This window comes from Dipodomys spectabilis, unplaced genomic scaffold (genome assembly GCF_019054845.1).
Source record: "Dipodomys spectabilis isolate Male_0828 unplaced genomic scaffold, ASM1905484v1 ptg000457l, whole genome shotgun sequence".
Taxonomy (NCBI): Eukaryota; Metazoa; Chordata; class Mammalia; order Rodentia; family Heteromyidae; genus Dipodomys; species Dipodomys spectabilis.
Window position 1 is genome coordinate 2,900,359 of NW_024871134.1, and position 21,286 is coordinate 2,921,644.

The following is a 21,286-nucleotide window of genomic DNA, read 5'->3' on the forward strand; positions in this document are numbered from 1 at the left end:
GTGATCTATCTTTTTTCACTGTTCTTAAGGTCTATACTTTTCTGACATTTTTGGATATCTCATGGTAATGATGAACAAGAGTAGACAGACATACCCTAGTCACACAAAGCCATGTCAGAACTCAAAGTTATATTTAATAAAATCAGATGCTCTAAGAAAAGCTATGCATTTTCTCATGTACATTGGCAATAACTTCACTAATGTATGAAATATTAGCTTTACACTACTCACAAATGACAGGAAGATTATGTGTAAGTAAAATAAATATTTTCCTATATTAAACTAGCAAATAGCAATAGATGTTTATGATGGAATAGTTGTGGCTTTTTGTTGTTTTTGTTGTTGCTTTTATTTTTATTTTATTGCCAGTCGTGGGGCTTGAACTCTGGGCCTGGGCGCTGTCCCTCAGCTATTCAGCTCAAGGTGAGTGCTCTACTACTTGATCCACAGAGCCACTTCCAGTTTTCTGAGTGATATATTGGAGATAAGAGTCTCATGGACTTTCTTGCCCAGGCTGGCTTTGAACTTAGATCCTCAGATCTAAGTCTCCTTAGTAGTTAGGATTACAGGCATGAGCCACCAGCGCCCAGCTTATGGCTTTTTAAGAATTCAGTTTGTGGGTGACAAGGGCTCACACTTGAATCCTAGCTGCTCTGGAGTCCTGGATCTGAGAATCAAGGTTTAAAGATACCACAGGCAGAAGCCCATGACACTTAAATCTCCATTTAACCAGCGAAAAGCTGGAAGTAGAGCTGTGGCACAAGTGGTAGAGTACTAGGCTTGAGAGCAAAAGTTAAGGGATAGAGCCCAGGCCCTGAGTTCAAACCCCATTACAACATCTATGGACATTAGCAATAAGGCCTTGGACAGAAGAGTGGGTCAGGGACTTCCAGAAAGATTCAGCAGCTAGCCTGTGTTCTGAGACAATCCAATGCTCTCTGAGCACTCAATACCTGTCAAAGAAAACCGGAATGCTGCTTTGTCGTATACTTGCTCCATGCCACTGTGTTTAATCAGATGCAACTGCAGCGGCAGGTCAATGCAAAGTACGCTGGGAGGGATCCTGAGAGATAGTGTTTCTAGTACCTTCTTCAAATCTATGCTGCAACTGGCTAAAGCTCAGAGCATTCTGGTTACACATAACATTTCTTCATTGTGCTGGTTTTAAAGATCCTTTCTCTGCCATCAATGCTTGTGATAGTGACAGAAAATTCATAAATAATTTACCATGTTCTGCAATACTTGCATGGACAGCTCTCATCTTTCTTTTATTCTATTTGTGGTGTGTATGTGTGTGTGTGTGTGTGTGTGTGTGTGTGTGCCCAAACCTGATCTTAAAGTCAGGACCTGGCACTACTCTGTAGATTTTATCTCAAGTCTAGTGCTCTGCTGTACCGCTTGAGCCACAGCTCTACTTCTGGCTCTTTGCTCATTAATTAGAGATTCGAATCTTGCCTGGTCTAATGCAATCTTCAGATCTCAGCCTCTTGAGTAGCTAGGATTACAGGTGTGAACCACCAACTCCCAACATAGTAAGGTATTTCTAAGATACCAGTTTGTTTATTAAGATGATACCCAAATTAACTCTGGCTGATTTAATGTTTACCAACTTCATGAGGGTGTAAAAGTCACACTCATTTGGTGGTGGCTGTATTTCAGAGTTTACATTCGCTTCTTGACGCAGTGAGGGCTCTCTCCTTCGAAGGCCCTCTCTTCATGTGGCAGGAGCAGCGGTTAGGCAACTGAGCACAAGGGCAGTGTGGACTACAGGGGAGAAAACTCTTCCAGGTTCAAGTGGGGATAGGTAGGAGGTACCACGGAGCCCAAACCAACCATCCCTGGAATGGCTTCTGAAATCTGTGACAAACACCTAAGATATCTAGACTATTTCCTTCATTCTCCACGTGGCCTTTCTTACCGATATTTAAAATGTTATTTTATTTTTTATCATCTCTAAATAGTTGTGCAAAGTGCTCTACTTTTCATCAAATGGGACAAAATACATATTCTGAAATATGAAGTGAAAATATATTTATATGCCATGTCATTTCTAGTCCAGACAAAGTTCTCTATGAAAAAATGTTGTTTATATATAAATACAAAATACACTGAAGACACTTTACTAATTATACATTAAGCTTTCCCCAAGATATCATAAGACTTTTTACTTGATTTCTATTCCAATGAGTAGAATACATTTGGTGATGTATTCAAATTGAAAAAATATGCATTCTAATTTTAGGACCTTAATTTTTTTTTTCTTGTGAAAATACTGTACAGAGGGGTTACAATTACATGGGCAAGATAATGAGTACATTTCTTATCAAGCATTGTAGCCTCCTCCTTTGTTTCCCCAGCCCATCAATTCCCATCCTCCCCCCGGTCCCCCCACCGAGTCTCCTCGCCCTCCACCCCCCGACACCCCCCCCCCGCCCCACCCCGCACCAAAGTTGTAAAGTTTGTTTTCGACATAACGACTTGTACATCTCATTCTTGCAATGTAGGACCTTAATTTTCACTGAATAATTTTTCAGGTGGAGGGACTTGGCCTTGTTTAGCTTGCGTGCACACTGGCACTCTACTTCTTGAGTCAGGCCTCCAGTCTAGATGTTTGCTAGCTAATTGGAGATCAGAGCCTCAAGCTCTTTTATGCCCAGGTTGGCTTTGAACCACAATCATTGAATCTCCTCCTCCTTAGTAGGCATGAGCCATTGGCTTCTGGCTCAGGAGATTTTAACTTAAAAGTTTAAAAAAAATTTAAAAAACATAGGTATAACCAATGTCCATACTTTGTGTCCTTCATTATTCTCCCTTCCAGATTTGCTAATGAACATTTTGAACTATTTCTTCTCCGGAGGGTGTGAAATGTTGAAGAGTGACACGGTTCACGGCGCATTCTATTCACACACTGCTTTGTTATCTATGCCAATTCCTTGATACAACTATTAAGAGATAATCAAAGGTTCTTTTTGACAATTTCAGCTGTTTCCTCCACCGGTGCTGTGATAATTGCACAGAGGTGCATGGGGCGCATAGGGTCAAGCAGGAACATCGTGGGAAGGTGTTCTCTCCTGAGCTGGTGATAGGGTGGCCACTTAGGGCAGGCAGAGCATAGCTCTAAGAGGAATGGGAATGCCCTGGGTACCACAGACAAGAGGCTGGGGTGCATTCTCTTGATGTTTCCAGACCTTTTAAAAAGCTGAAAATGAAGAATGACTCAGTGTTAATTAAGATCTGAAGTCCTCAGACAAAAGAGAAGAAGCACTTTTTGATGTTTGGCTAAGTTGATTATTAAGTAGCCAGGCCAGTTGCTGGAGATTAAGTACATAGCTACCATACATCAACAATTCTCTTTGCTAACACAGCTTTTATTTTTCTCATCAGTTTTGCTAATTTGCTTGTTAGAAAAGGAAAGAAAACAACTCTGATGCTCAAGTTTTTGAATAAGTAATGAGTTTCCATATTTCACCCTTGGAAGGGGTCTGAATTTGTAGGAAGTTCTCCTTCTGCTAATTGATAAGAATCTATGCCTTCATTAAGTTTTTCCTTCCAGTCTTTTTACATCCAAAGCAAAGTCAACATGTGTAATTTTTTTTCCAAGAGACTGAAGACTGCAAATAATAGTTATTAAGATTTAGATCACATTTCCTTCTTGGCTGAGTTAAGGTCTTCAATTTCTGACATATTTACTAAAAATTCTTCTCCCTTTTAGTTCACTAATTACCAAGGAAGTCTAGCCTGGCAAAAGAATACCATCATTGAATGACTATCAGAAACAGATCTTGCTGGATACAAGCTGGGCTGTGCACAGCCAGCGCTGCTGGGCAGTTCCACAAGGCATGCAGAAAATGGCCTGGTACTGGCCAGTTCTCAGCAGGACTGTGTGGGAACTAAGAGAGAAAAGGAAGGAAAATAGCAGAAAAATTACCACCTCTGATTTATTGTTTTTGTTTTAGCTTACCAGACAAAAGTGCACCTAGCACCTACCTTTGCTTGACTCCATGGCTTGTAAGTTAATGTTGTGATTTTAACTCTCCTGGGTCTGGTGGATTTGTGATATTTGTTATATTCAGAATATGTCAGGGAGACCTCTGAATGAATTCATGTGTGTATGAGGGGGCGGGGAATAGAAGGAATAAGTAATTCCATTGCTATGAAATTATTATAGGAAGAAATAAAAGCATGAGACAGACCCATGTTAACTTGGAGAAGCAATTACTTCATACAAAAGAAAGGTGTTTATAGAAGATGCTTATATTTTCATAGCATCTATTATTTCATAGTTTTCAGGGAATTTTTTTGCAGAAACCTGAACAAGAAATGTCTTAAGTTGCAAAAATGAGAAAAGGAATACAAATATTTTTATTACCAAGATTTGTAGGCATAGAGAAATAAATAGAAACATTGTTCAAATATTAATAATGGTGGAGAGCTTTGGACTTACATACTGTAACATTTTTATTGCAAACTATATATATTCTCACCAGTCACAACGTGTCTCGAATTACTGCAACTTTATGAAAGTCTTGAAATTCCCTTATGCTAGGTCTTCAAGTTTCTTATTTTGTTCATATTCAAGTTGGTTTATATTACAATGTAATCATTAGTCTTGCTAATTGATATTTGCAGCATAGTTTGCTCGGGTTTTTTTGCTATTGTTGTTTATGTTTTGCTGGTCCTGGGGCTTGAACTCAGGGCCTGGGCACTGTCCCTGAATTTTTTTTGCTCAAGGCTAGTGGTTTACCACTTGAGCCATAGCCCCATATCCAGCTTTTTCTGAGAAGTTCATTGGAGATTAGAGTCTCATGGACTTGAACTCTGATTACAGGTGTGAGCTATCAGCACCCAGCTTAGTTTGCTGGATTTTTGTGTGGAACTGCAATAAATCTGTAGAGCATTTTGAAAAGAAATGGTAATAATAAATAACGAGTTATATAGTTTATGACTATGCCATATCTCTCCATTCATTTAGTTCTTTTACTCCTTTCATAAGAGTTTCATAGTTTTATGCATCTACATCTGTATATATTTTAGTCAATTTACACCTATTTCATTTCCTTAGTGCTATTATAAATGGCATTGTATGGTTCTGTTCTTTAATTATAACTCTAGGTACAATTGTTCATTGCTAGCATATTGACAAGAGTGCATGCATACATGAGTGCATGCGTATGTCTTTGTGTGTGTGTGTGTGTGTGTGTGTGTGTATGTTGGCTCAGGGCCTTTGCAGTGTACTTCTTTCTTACACAGATGAGAGAATTTTGTCCACTTAGAATGTGTTACCCCGGCTGGCTTTGAACTGTAGTCCTCTGGATCTCAACCTTGTGAATAACTAGGATTCAGAAGTATGAGCCACTGGCAGTTGGCTTTTCATTTATTAATGTGTTTTTCCTTGTGGTTCTTCACCATTCTGATGTCTTCTTTGGGAAAAATAATTATTCAAGCACCCTGCTCAATATGTTTATTTATAAAATTAACTAGTTTATTTATATTCATGTCAGTAGTAGGCCTCAAACTTGGAGGCCCATGCTTTCTCCTCCACTTAGCTTTTTCTCTCAAGGCTGTTGTTCTAACACTTGATCCAGGTCTCTAATTCCGACTTCTTGTTGCTTAATTGAAGATAACAGACTTTCAGAATTTTTTCTGGGCTGGCTTCCAACATGAACCTAAAACCTCATTCACCAGAATAGTTAGAATTACAGGTGTGAACCAACTATACCTGACTGTCTTGCCTATATTTAATAGGGTTATTATATGCTGTTTTCTTCTGGGCAAGCTATTTGACTCGTTTATTTTGTAAATTAGCTTCTTTTCAAACATGGGGCTTGCAAAGATTTTTCTCCTGAACTTACCTTGTCCCTTCTCTCTGCCCATTCTTGATTCTGCTGATATAAATATGGTCTTGCTTTTCTTTTCTGTACTTTGGAGCTCAACACTGATGAGTGTCATGTGGTTTCTCCCCAGACGGTTTCTTCTAGTACTTCTAAAGGCTTGACTCTTATGGTTTATTTAACACAGGTGTTATTTTCATTCCACTCAATATAGGTACGTAGGTCTTTGAACAGAATTAATTTAAAATCCTGTCCTATTTCCCTTTGTGCGCTTGGCCTCTGTTTAAAATCACTCGACATGTATTTGAGAGTTGATGTCTGGGTTATTTGTTCTATTGAGTGATGACATGTAAGCCCATTACCATTTTTCTCTGATACCATTTTTTGTATAGTTTAAAATCAAGTTATTGAGTGTCTCCAACTTTTCTCCTTTTGGTCACAATTTTCTTCAAGAGTAGAGCTTTTTTTTATTATCATTTTTATTTGGATTTTAGGATTGCTTTTCCTATATCTAAGGAAAGCACTTGTCAAATTTAAATAAGAATTTCATTTCCTGCTCAATTGAGCAGTAGAGGTATTTTAGCATACTTAATTCTTCTAATCCATAAGCCTAGGTCATCTTTCCAGTAATTTGTATCCCCTTCAATTACAGGAATTCTTTATAGTTTTGGGCATACAGATCTTTTACCTCTTTGGTTAAATTTGTCTCTACGACTTGTCTTCTTTCTTTTTTTTTTTTCTCCTTTTGGTAGCTGTTGTTTTGTTGTTGTTTTGATTTCTTTTCAAAAATCCATGATTAATGTTTAGGAATGCTACTGCTATTTTATTGAAATTTTTTAACCTGTAACTTCATAATTTGATCATTTGTTGTTTATGTATTTGATGTGAAAGGTTTGGGCAGGAAATAATGGTGGTGCTGACTCTCCTTACTTGCCTGCCTACCTTTCTCTTGTCCAGTTGCTATATCTGAAACCTCTGTCCTATCAGCCACAGAGTGGTGAGCAAGGACCTTCTTGTCCTGGATCTTAAAGGGAATTGAGCAGGAAGAATAAATATATAAACCAGGAATTTGTGGTTCATGCCAGAAATGCTAGCTACTCAAGAAGCTGAGATCTGAGGAAAGGTTCAAAATGAACCCAGGTAGGAAAGTCTGTGAGACACTTATTTCCAGTTAATCACCGGAAACACAGAAGTGGAGCTATGGATCAAATAGTCAAGTGCGCATCTTGAGCAGAAAACCTACAGGACAGCCCCCAGGCCTCCAGGGCAGACCCTGGTATCATCACTAAACAAATACGTAAAGAAAGACATAACAAACATGGCAAGAAAAAATTAGATTAAAATCATAATAATAATCAGCATAATACACTCATGCCTGATTAGTGAAAGAGTGGATGTTATGCTTGAGAATCTGGACAGTCCAAAGCAACATAGCAGTGGGGTGCTGGTGGCTTAATGCTTATAATCCTAGTAACTCAAAAGGCTGAGTTCAAAGCCAGCTGGTTCAAAGTCATCCCAGGCAAAAACTCAGTGAGATTCTCATCAAATGTCTGGAAGTGGAATCATAACTTAAGGGGTGCAGCTCCAGTCTTTAAAAAGTAAGGGACAGTGCTCAGACCCTGAGTTCAAACCGTGTACATACACACACACACACACACACACACACAATAGATCCTTGCAATGGAGTGTACTGATGCCATAATGGCAAAAAAGAAATGTCAGCCAAGCTAAGGAACACAGCTGTCACTACCACAGAGACCTCATTCATCATACACACTGTGGTGGCAATGCTTCAAATCCTTTGATAAAGGTCAAGGACAAACGAAGCGTGAACACGAACCCTTCACACCCCCCACAGGGTGTCGTAGCAGGAGATGAGTCCAGGGAAGTCAGAATGAGGCCCTGGCTCTCCATCCTGCTGGCCAAAATAAGACTGAGTGTTTACTCCATGCGGCAGCACGGAATTCGCCTGGTGCTCGCCAGCACAGCCAGGCCATTGCAACCTGGCAAGCACTGACAGCGTCTTCAGAACATGGCAAAGTGGAGAATGCCAACTTCTCCCTTAGAATTAGGGGCAGAGTAGCGGTTCTGCGTGTGAGTGGAAAGAAAGGCACAGTGACTCATGACATGGAAGGTTTTCTCATGGGCTGGTAGGCATATTACCCTACCATTGAGAAGTGTAGGAAGGAAACACGCAAATCAGAGCAAAATAACTGCCCAGAAAAATGAAGAATAAGAGAGATGCACCTCTGAGTGAGAATGAAGAGGCTTAAGGTCAAGTTCGAGTGACATAAACCAACTTCAGAAATCCGAACCAGATGACAGTTAAAAAGACACAACACCAGACATGCAGGCATGTTGGTTTTGTTTTGTGGCTCATGTTTTTCTTGGTCTGGGGGCTTACACTCAGGCCTGGGCACTGTCTCTGAGCTCTTTCACTCAAGGTTAGCACTCTACCACTTTGAATCACAGTGCCACTTCCAGCTTTTGAGCGATTAACTGGGGATCAGAGATTCACAGGAAATTGTGTGCCGAGGCTGGCTTTGAAACACAATACTCAGATCTCGTCTCCTGAGTAGCTAGGATTACAGACTTGAGCCACCGGTGTTCAACTGAAGGAATTGTTTTTAGGCTGACCTAGATTCTCACTAAAAATAACATGTTTTTTTTGGTATGGTAAGATGAGTAAGGAAAAGGACAGAGGCTGTGCTATAACAGCAAGCAATGCATGGGTTACACAGAGATGAAGTCTAAACTGTGGAAAGGACACTTACGTTAGAAATTTGTTACTTTTTTAAACTGCTACAACAATGCTTTTTGTTCCTTAAAATAAAGTTTGATGTCCCATATTGCTTCCTATTGTCATTTACTCAGTTAAGTATAAGTTTAATTCCTATTTTATTAAATGAAATAATTAACCAAAATACCTTAAATTTCTTAAAGAGCTAAAGCAGAATAAAATATCCCTACTAATACCACAAGCTACATACTGGGAATTTTATTATAAACTTTAGGACTGCTTGCAATCCTATCTACCCAGTATCAGGAGGGAAAAAAAAGAACTTAGGACTTCTAATTCATCATATTGTAATTCTTTTTATTTGTGACTTACACTACAGGACAATTTGGAAAAAGAATTTGCCTTGGTCCTTTTATAAACAGCATACTTATATGCCTCACTGATAAATCTTGGTTATGAATAACTTTTTACTAAAATTAAACCCACGCAAAAGTCTCAGTACACAGATTCTAAACATAATTTCTTTATGTTGATATGTATATTTATTTTTTGAAGTTAGCACTTGAGAAAATGAGTGACTTCATGCTGCCACTGTTCCATGTAACAGGCTTTATTTTTGTGAATTTATTTTCGAACTTACTGTGTAGACATAAAGAGTGAAGCATTTGTTTTCCAAGTCATCTTAAACTGCATGAAGGTGACAAAATAAATCAATTAAAGGATGGCACTTTTGATCTCTGTACTCCAAACTATTTATCTTTTTCCAAGATGGCTACTCTTCCTACTACATTTAGTATACATGAATAGCAGGCAACAATGCCTTCTATAGCTAAACTTCCCAATATGAGAACCACAGAAAGCGTTTTGCTGGGCTAACAGCCACCTTCTAAGCAGATAATGGCGTGGAGAGACGGTTTTTGTATCCGGCCTTGTGAAGGTTGGAGGATAGGATTTTCTCAGGCACATTTAGCCTGCTGAGCCCTTCCGGCATAATTTTCATGGCTAGGAGTATAAGAAGAGACTCACTCTGCCACAACGAATGAGCTCTTTTCTAGAAGGGGTCTGCCTCCACCCCCTCTAAGCACAGCAAGCCCAGGTCTTCGAATGCTCATCCACTCAGTCATTTCTAAACAAGGCACGTGATGAACATGAACTATAAACCTGCCTTTCGATACTCCGAAGTTCAAAAACAAAAGGATGAATGTTTGCTGCAGTAACAATTCCCTTCTCTTCTAGGGCAGTACCAAGTAAGTATTCTAAATTAGCTGTTGAGTTATATCCTTGCTCCTCATGAAATGAATTTGTTGTTCACGGTGTTTGAGGTTTGTGGTTCAAGCTCACACAGGCACACTATTCATTTAAAGAATTTTAGATGAAGTCTGGCAGTCCAATATATGTTGCTTGATATACACACATATAAATATTAGTAAACAGTTAAAGTGAGGTAAATAATATAGCATATGTTATATGTTGTAGCATAGGTGTCTATATAATACATGAATTTTGAACCAAAATATACCATGCTATTTGTGATTTTAATGATATGAGCAGATGATATTAAGCACAAAAGAAATGTAATGTCTTGATTTGCATTTCTTTTATGGCTAGAGAAGTTGAGAATTTTTTCATGTCTATTGGCCATTTTTATTTCCTCTTCAGAGTAGTCTCTCTTAAGTCTTTAGCTCATTTATTAATCGGGCAGTTGTTTCTTTGAGAATTTGTTGTTAGGGGATTTTGTTTTTTGAGTTCTAAGTATATTTTAGATATGAGACCCTTGTCTGTTATATGGCTAGTGAAGATCTTCTCCCAGTCTTGGGCTTTCTATTGATCTTGCTAGCTATGTGCTTTGCCATGCAGAAGCTCTGCAGTTTCATGCAATCCCATTTGTCCAACCTTTCTTTGATTTGTTGTGCTTCTGGCTCTCTATTAAGAAAATTTTGGCCTGTGCCAAGGAGCCCTAGAGTTTCTCCTATTCCTTCCTGTAATGTTTTCAGGGAGTCTCTTTTTATTTCGAGGTCTTTGATCCATTTGGAGTTGATTCTGTTGCAAGGTGATATATACGGATCTAGCTTTAGTTTTCTACAAGTGTTTAACCAATTTTGCCAGCAGCATTTACTGAAAATGCTGTTTTCCTTCCATTCTATTTCTTTAGCTCCCTTGTGAAAGATTATGTGGCACCTCACCCCAGTTAGAATGGCTATAATCAAGAAATCTAGTAACAACAGATGCTGGAGGGGATGTGGCCAAAAGGGAACCCTACTGTATTGTTGGTGGGAGTGTAAACTTGTTAAGCTAATCTGGAAAACAGTATGGCGGTCCCTCAAAAGACTCCACACAGAGCTCCCCTATGACCCAGCAATCCCACTTTTGGGCATTTACCCAAATGATCACAAGCAAGGTCATACCAAAGCTACTAGCACAACTATGTTTATTGCAACATTATTTATCATAGCTAAGGAACCAATTCCAATGCCTCTCAGTAGATGAATGAATCAGTACACACACACACACACACACACACACCCACACACACACACACACACACACACACACACACACACTGGAATTCTTTGCCTCCATCTGAAAGAATGACATTGCCTTTGTTAGGAAAAGGAAAGATTTGGAAAAAATTGTATTAAGTGAAGTAAGCCAGGCCCAAAGAAACATCAGTCCCATGGTTTCCTCTGTTTGCAATGACTAGTACATATCTAGGACAAGCAGAGAAGGTCAAAGGCTATGCACATATGACCACATGAGATAATGTTAAGCAAAATGTACCCCGAGACAGGGACACAGTGGTTTTATTTCTTTCTTGCTAGTGTTTTTAACGTACTTATAATGCACTATGTGATTCTTTTGTTTCTTTTGTATGTTCTTCCCCCACGGTATAACCCCTGTTTTCACTGGATTTGATGCCATTGTTCTGTATGTTGTATATATAATTTTGTAATTTGGGGAGGGGAAGAGATATTGCAGAACGCTTAAATGAAGATGCAGGCTGATCCAGTGTGACAATGAGATGTATAGGACACTATGTTTAACACAAACTTTACAATGTCGGGGGGTGCGTAGGAGGAATTGGGGAGGTGGGGAGGGAAGTGATGGTAGGAGGAGGTAACAATGCTCACTATGAAATGTACTCATCACCCTACCCATGAAACTGTAACCCCTCTGTACAACATTTTTTACAATAAATAATATATAAAAATAATTATAAATATCACAAAAAAGAAATGTAATGTCTAAGAAAGTTTCAGCAAATAAAACCCTATAGAGCTGCCTTTATTTACAGTTCATTGAGAGACTATGTGTGCCCAGGAGTGGGATTACTAAACATAGGGGAGCTCTATGTTTAGTCTTTTGAGGAACCTCCATAATGCTTTCCAGAGTGGTTGAAGTAGTTTACATTCCCACCAATAGCGTAGGGTGACATATAAGGATACAGTCGCAGTTTTCTGCACATATATAGCCAATTCTGCCACACTATTTATTGAATAGGCTGTCTTTCTTCCATCATGTGCTTCTGGTTTCCCATCAAATAATTGGTGGTTATAGGTCTATAGGTTTATTTCTGGGTCTTCTATTCTGTTCCATTGTTTCTGGTGCCTATTCTCACACCAGTACAAAGCTGTTTGTGTAACTATGGCTTTGTAATAGAGTTTAGTTTGGTATTGATATTGCCCAAACACTGTTCTTCCTGTTAATACATTAGAAGGATTGATATTTTAAAATTTGTACTAGAAAGGCTTGGAGAAAATTATATTATTGAAGTAAGCCAGACACAGAGAAGCATAGATTGCATGATTTACCTAATTTGTGGTTACTATAATATGCCTTTAAATCTACAAATAAACATACTGGATGGTAAAAGGAAAAAAAATACACTTGGACATGATAAATTATACAGGACTTTAAACATTCACACAATGAGACCAAAGGATGATATTCTTAGGATAGGATCACATAGACACAATATCTCTGTGCGAATGATCATATAACATCATATTTATCGAAATGAGGTACAAGAAATACAAACAAGAGGTTTCTTTTCTTCTTTGCAACTGATTTTGTTTTAATTCTCTTTTGGTCTGGTTTGTTCTTTTATCTGTCTTTGGGAGGGTAAGAGGAAACATAGAAATGGAGGGACAAATGCAGCAGTGGCACTCACTATTTATGTTGAAAATAAAATATACAACTTGTGGGTGGGAATGGGAAGGAAAACTGGGGAAAGCAAGGAAAGGGCTGACATTGTCTAAAAAGACATGTGTTCATTATCCCATTTAGGTATCTGTATCCTCTCTGTATCCTCCACAATACAATAACAGAAATAAATTTTAAACAATTTTAAGAGAGAATGGTCTACTTATTATAAATTCAGAATTTCTTTTTGCTTCTACATCTGTGTGTGTGTGTGTATGTGCGTGCACACACACATGCACACATCAGTCCTGAGGTTTGAACTTGGCTTGGGCACTGTCCCTGAGCTTTTGCCCTGAAGGCTAGTACTCTACCCCTTGCACCACAACTCTACTTCCAGGTTTTTGTGACAAATTGGAGATAAGAATCTCATGGACTTTCCTGATCTAGTTGGCTTTAAACTGTAGTCCTCAGATCTCAGACAACTGAGTAGCTAGGATTTAAGGCGTAAGGTTCTTGTGCACAATGTTTCCACATCTTTAACTTTTATCCAAACTAAATTCTTTCTAAGAACACATATTCCCTTAAACTAATTGAGAGCATTATGGCATAACCATTGGCCTTGTGAAAAAAGACCAAGTAACCTCATTTTTTAGTAGTTTCAATTGAAATCAGAAGCTAACTGGAATGTTACAATCCAAATAATAAATTTTCATCTTACAGGAGTTCCAGTTGTCCTACTGTACATATTTTGTTTTGTAAGAAATGATGAATTTTGCAACTCTTCAAAAGAGAAGTGTTAGTATGGTTTTGGGGTATGCTGCCAGTTGGATCCCTGGAACTTCTATTCCTGTCACTTTTATTAGCATCATTTTATAGCTTTGAAAAGATCAATACTTCATAAATACTGCTGACACCCGAAAAAATTTCAGGTTTCATAGAACTACGGCTTTATGCATGTTGATAATACAATTTTATTATCACCTGCCATAAATTTGATTTTTGATGCCCTGGGTAAAGAAGTAAGGAACTGTCTAGGTTACTGTTTTACTGTGCACATCACACATAGAAGGGAGTGATGGTTCATCAGCTGTTTGCTTACATGATATCAAACTTGGGTCTAATTATTATCAATATAGGTTTGATTTAATTGGCTTCCTGAATAATTCAATTTCATATTCTTCAAGGACAAGCTCACCCATTTACGTTATAAAGCACCTCCTTTCCCCAAAGCAATATGTCAAATCATTTCTAAGTTCAAAATGCTAAAGTAATATTCACATTATTTTATTTCTTCTACGTATTTGGTTTGACCTGAGATTATTCTAAAGAACAGAAATTTGTTTAAGCACTATTTTCATTTTCTTTAGTCTTTTAATGTCCTTGTTAATTGGACATTTTTAAGCAAATCACTGTTCTATTTTAAAATTTTATAAACATCAAAACAAAAAAAAAGACAGAAAGCAAGGGGATGAGGAATCAAAAAACGGATCCAACTTTTTGTTGTACTCCGAGAATAAAGTAAGAGAAAAAGGTAGTTGCAGTCAAAACAGATGGGAGGATTTATGTGTCTTTGTGTCTTATAAACCAGTACAAATAGCAAGATTTCCTGAGATATTGATGCGATCATGACTTGTAAACACAAGTACTACAGATCCCAGGTGTGGCTCCAACTGAGGAGCCTGGAAACTGCTCATGGGCAGAGGCAGCAAATATTTCCCTAGGACCATGGACAGCTCCTGGCAGAAGGGTCGCTGCCCCTGGATCTCCAGATCAGGTCTACCTACCTTCATGTTTGTCAAAACCAGGAATTTTTAATTTCATACAATACTTCTAAGTTTTAAATGTGAGAATACATTACTTCTATTATTCTTTATTCTCTTAATTTTATTTTTTCTTCCTTCCTTCCCTTCCTTCTTTCCTTCCTTCCATCCTTCCTTCCTTCCGTCTTTCTTTCTTTTTCTTTCTTTCTTTCTTTCTTTCTTTCTTTCTTTCTTTCTTTCTTTCTTTCTTTCTTTCTTCCTTCCTTCCTTCCTTCCTTCCTTCCTTCCTTCCTTCCTTCCTTTCTTTCTTTCTTTCTTTCTTTCTTTCTTTCTTTCTTTCTTTCTTTCTTTCTTTCTTTCTTTCTTTCTTTCTTTTCCTTGTCACTGTATATATTCAGACCAGATCCTATAGATCTGAGGAGAACTAATAAAAGTCACTTGGTTTTTCTATTATCTCACCTTTCAGTGTATGTTAAAACATTTGTATATGTTCAAATATAAATACATTTATACATGTACAATATATGCATACAAAATATATACTATATATACATAGTAAATACGATATGTAATATATGTATGTGCACATAAATAAGAATTTCATATAAGTATATGCATATACATAGGTGTTGTATGCATATTTCAATGCAGTTATATGCACATAATGCATATATAAATATATATCACATTTATGAACTTAATGTAGATGAAATAGAACACGTATACATATAAATTAACCAATTTACATACATTAAATATATGTGTCTATATATTTTGCTTTACTTCAGAGCGAGGAGGCAGCTTCTGCCTAGTGGATTCATGCTGTCTTGTGTTCCTGTCTCAAACCTTGGGGAGCCTGTCACCTGCTTTTCTTTGATTAATTTTATTCTGAAGATATAATCTCAGACGCCTTATAAGCCACAGTATTTTCCCAGGTATTATTAGTCTCATAATTCTTCAAGATAGAGGACCAAAGTAATTTGTAATCTTATTGGAAATTTTCTAGTCAGCTATAACTCCATGGCTTTTTATTGAAATACAAATATAAAATCATCCAGGAAAGCACTGATAAGCCTGGCTTGCTTCAAGGCCATGGTGAATTGGAGCTAAATCAAGCCTTCATTTCCAACATCTGCCCTGTGAAAAGATCCTTACTGGAGTTCATACAATTTCCTGCGCTATTGGTATGATTGTAATTCCAGCTAATTCCTAATTTACCTGTCCAGGCTTGATTATATCAGTTCACCTTTAGCAAATTGCTTAGATATCTCTTCCTCTTTCTCTAAATAATATAAAAGAGATAAATGTAGATACATCTGGGTATCCAGTCTATTTATCCAGATAGACTGAAAGATAGATGATAGATAGATAGATAAATAGATAGATAAACAGATAGATAGATGGATGATAGGTAGATAGACAGATATTCTCTCTTAGAGGCAAACAGACCACTGAAGTTGTTAATCTGCTGATTAACATAAAACCAGATGTAGATTTTGGTAAATACTTGCTAGGTTGCTTTTTAACGCCTCAGTTATTTTGATAGTTATCCTTATTATATTTTCCTTATTATAGTTATCCAAAATAAATCCAATTTTAGCTTACTTTCTGTAACAACAGGTCCATAATGTTAAGATTTAGACAGATTCATTTAATTGATCCCTGTTCCCCATTTCCCTCCCCGCTGAAACCTTGGCTGGGCCGATGTCTTAGCTCGGAACGCAGTTCGCCATCGTGTCAGTAGCGTGGCCAGCAGCATATCCCCTGGGTGCAGTTCAAGACTGGCACACACAGGCATGGCTGGGGCAGCGCTCGGCAGCGACTTTCATTCCACTGCACACAAGTAAAGCCTTGCCCGAGGCTGTTCTTTTCCTGGGATGGCCATCGTCCAGGAAGTGACCAGCTCTGGGGGCATAGCGCCAGTCCCTGGCCCCAGAAGGCGGCGGCGGTCAGCCTCAGAGCTGCGTGGCCCTGCTCTCCAAGCCCAGTCTGATTCCTCTTCCTTTGCAAAGGCATTTTCTTTATTTCTTCATTTTTTAAAATTACCTTTGAGTAGCCATTCAAAGGAGTTGCCATTTAGCAAGAAGTTGATGAACACAGTGTGTCCTGATTACTGTCACCCCTTTTGACATTCTCCGCCAACCCTTCCACCCCCCCTTCTTAATTGTGTAGGATGCACATTAGGTTTGAACTGTCTTCTCTCTGATGACCCTCATGCAGGCTACATTCAAGGGTTCCAGCCAGATTCCTGTGCTGTGCTTACTATTACATAACAGCATTTGTATCCATATTATATATATACTTATTATGTGATGTGATTATCATGTATTATATGATTATAGGTTATATTATACATAATATATACTATGTAACATATGTATTTATACATAACAGCATTTGTATCCATATTATATAGTATATACTTATGTGATGTGATTATTGTGCAATATATGTATTGTAGGTTATACTATACATAATATGTACTATGTATATATACATATATATATATTTATATATATATATATTTATATATATATATATTTATATATATGTATATATGTATACATATCATATATATCTTCTTATTATGTCATGTGATTATTATGTAATATATGTATTGTAGGTTATACTATACATAATATGTACTATGTAACATATATTTATATATAACAGCATCTGTATCCATATCATATATATTCTATTCTTATTATGTGATGTGATTATTATGTATTGTGTTTATTATAGGTTATATTATACATAATATAAACTATGTAATATATATAGCTATACATACACAACACATATGTATTTTTCCAAATCCTTCACTCTGAATGGACTGGTTTGTCACCTTCGGAACTTTCTTGAGTGCCGAATGCTGTGACCTCATGTCTGTCCATCAGCACTAGTGAGGAATTTATTTTCTGTTAAACCAAGTGCACAAGGAAACCAACAATTCACCACCCCATAATTGTGATTGTTTTCCACTGTAGGGGATCTGTTGTTAAATATTGAACACAGATGTATCGTGCCATTTTACACTTGGCTGGAACAAGCAATTCATTTTTCGAATACTCGGGTAATGAGAAGTTGACACGTGGTGAGGTCTGCTTTGGAGTGGTTACTAACTGAACAGAAGACTTGGGGCTGAGAACCCTTGGGGCGAAAGAGGGGGCCACCAGTACTCAGCCAATCAGCCTGTGTGTGTGTGTGTGTGTGTTTGTGTGTGTGTGTGTTTGTGTGTGTGTGTGTGTGTGTGTGTGTGTGTGTGAGAGAGAGAGAGAGAGATGGGATTTGAACTCTGGGTCTGGGATCTGTTCTAGAGCTCTTCAGCTTAAGACATGTGCTGTACCTACGTTTCTTTATGTTAAGATTATTTTTAGTCATGACTCTAAATTAGGCAAATATTTCTAAAGCCATTTCACATTACCAAAAATTAATCAATTTATCAAGTTTATTTTATTCATTGATCTTGTTAATTTATACATGTGTTTGCAATTAATTGTATGAGATTATATTTGTTATTTTTGTGTGGTACCAGTGCCAGGCACTCTCTGTTAGCTTTTTCATTCAACGTTGGCAGTCTACCACTTGAGCTACATCTCCACGTCCAGCCTTGTGGTGGTTAATTGGAAATTAAAGTTACTGCTTTGCTGTATTATAAAATGAAATAAAAGTATGGGAAATAGTGAGTACAAAATCTTAGAAACAAATTAGTAATCTTTCAGGAAGCAGTTGTTATTAAACAGCCTAGGGTGTAATATTAAAATGTTGTCAAGAAAAGGCCTGGCTGAGCAGCTAGCTTCAACTCAGGCCTTGGAAGAAAACAAGTCATTTAGCAGGTCACTGGAACCTAACCTGACCTGCTAGACTCAGCTCCACCCAAGGAAAAGTCAACCAGCTCTTGCCGCCAGCCCCAGGAGTGGCTTTCTTCACTGGATAAACAGAGCCAGAGGCTGCCCCTCCCTACAGCAGTCTTGACAATCAATTGAAATTCAGTAAACATAAACCCTGAGAATGGCTCCAGGCTGGGCTCTGTGAGTGTCTCAGAAGCTAGCCCTTCAGGGAAAAGCTACTGTTTGCTGAAAGGCCTCAACTCTACCCAGAACCTAGTCACATCACAGCATCTCCAAACTAGAGGAAACAGCCATCTCCCTCTTTTGTGATACTCAAAGAAGATCTACCTCCCATTGAACTAGCCTGGGAAGAGAATCACAAAATCCTGGGTAAAGCAGAGCATTTTTCTGCCTGCTCAAACTAACCAACTTAAGAAACCAACCAAGCCACAGGAAAATCAAACACCACAAGCAGACCAGAGACTCCAACTAGAGACTGGTTACGGACAAAAGGGAGATACAGGATCTTCCCAACCTCCCCAAAAAATCAAAGAACTCTTTTTTTTGTACCTTTTATAAAAATTTTTTTCTAAAACTTTTTTTAAAAATTTTTAACTTTAAAAAAATGTTGTTTCCTATTAACTTTTTTTTTCTTCCTCTTATAATTTTTATTTTAGGGGTATGAGTGTGTGTGCTTTTTGTCTCTTTTTCTTTTTTCTCTTTTAAAATTTTTTTGTTTAGCTCTACTGACCTTTGATCCTCTTATTTTCTTTCTTTCTCATTCTTTTCAGCTTTTCTTCTCTTTTGTTCTTTGCATGACTTAATTGCTCTTCTGCTCATCCTCAGATATACACATAGTCGATTATTAGACCTTATCCCCCATTGTGAACACACTTAATCCAGAAATTTATTACTCAATTCAAAACCTTTTAGACTTCAATTCCTTAATAGCAGTACTACCTCTTTATACCTATATAATATTTTAAGCATTTTTATTTTTAAGTTTTTCACGTCTCCTTTCTATCCCTACCCTTATCTTATCCTATCCACATTCTTCTCTGAATATTACATTTTTAAATTTGCATAATTTTTAAGTTTTTAAGTGTTTCATTTTTTAATTTTTAATATTTGTTTTTCTATTTTTTCATGTCTCGTTTTTCTCTTTCTCTTCTTCTTTTTTTGTCTCTCTCTACTATCATTCTATCCAACCTATTTCCCGCTTTGAGATTAGGACTTAGTTAAGTTAACTCACCCTCTGCCTTTCCTCCCTCTATTCCTATTTTTACCCACATATCTCCCTAAACCTAATAATTTCTGGTTTGATAAATTCTTCTTTGCGGTTTGTAGCCATTGATACATAGTTGTTTAATGTTGAATAGATAGATATATCTGTTGAACTAGAGTGTATCTGCGGACTTTTGACTGTGCAACTACAGACTTTGGTTGATGCTTACCTTAAGATAGTGTTCTAGCACAAAACTGGTGTTACTTTCATCCCAAATGGGCAGGGCAAGCTGAAAAAACATAAGAAAAATGGCAAGTCCGGGTATCTCAACTCCCACTCATGATAATCAGGGGACAGAACAGATAGTGAATAATCCAGTGGAGAGTTCCCAAAAAGCTCTACAAACACTACTGGTAAACATAGTAAATGAAAAGATTGAAAACCTGCAAAGGACTCTGTATGAGTGTGATAGGGAGAGAGAGGAGGCAAACCAAAAGTCAATACAGGAATACCATGAGCGTGAGGAAGCTACTCTAAGATTGATACAGGAATTGCATGAGCAGCTTGAGAACACTCAAAGAGAAAGTTAGGAATGGCGTGAGCAGTCTGAAAACACTCAAAGAGAGCTACAGGAATTGAGTGAATGTGAGGAAGTTAATCAAAGAATAATACAAGAATTGAGAGAGTAGGATGAGAATACACAAAGATCACTAAAGGCATTCATGGAATCCATAAACAGAGAGCTGAAAGAACTGAGGGAGTCCACATAGGGAATGCTGAATGGAACCTAACAGAAGGAATGGGAGTCCAAGAAAACCATAACCAATCAACTAAGTGACTTGAGAATAAACACTGACCACAAAATTAAGGAAGTAAAGAAGTTCATACAAGATCTAAAACAAAGCTCCAACAAAGAATTTGAAGCCATCAAAGCCGACTAACTAGAAGGAAAAGAAATAAAAAACAAAGTAGAAAGTCTTGATAGTAGGTGAGACCATGCAGAAGATCGAATCTTGGGGATTGAAGACAGCCTAGATATATAGAGAAAGAACATACAACCATCCAAGACAAATCCAAGAAATATGATAGATCTATTCAACACTTGGAAGACACTATCAGAAGGCCTAATCTGAGGATAATGGTTGTAGAGAAGCACCTAGAAACAGAAGTTAATGGTCTAGGAAATTTGTACAACAGGATCCTAGCAGAGAACTTCCCAAACATGCAAAAAGATAGGCCTACTCAGATACAAGAAGCTTTTAGACCGCCAAATAGACCAGACCAGAACAGGACATCCCACCATCACATTATAATGTGTACAGGATCAATTTAGACCAAGGCAAAGATCCTTAAAGCTGTCAAGGAGAAAAGGTCAATCACCTATAAAGGGAAACCAATTAGAATCACCTCAGATTTCTCAGCAGAGACAATCAAAGCAAGAAGAGCCTGGAATGATGTATGCCATGCCCTAAAGACAAACAACTATCAACCAAGAATACTGTACCCAGCTAAATTCTCCTTCATAACCGAAGGTCAAATAAAAACCTTCCATAGCAAAGAAAAATTGAAACAATATACCTCTACCAAACGAGCCCTACAAAAGATTCTTAAAGATGTCCTACACATAGAAAACCAACAAGACCACAATAAAGGCCAAGAAACCGCACCCAAACTGAGAATCCAAGAATCATAGGAAGATCCCAGTTGCCCCAGCCCTCAAGTAGGTGGATAAAATGGCAGGAACTCCCAAACACCTT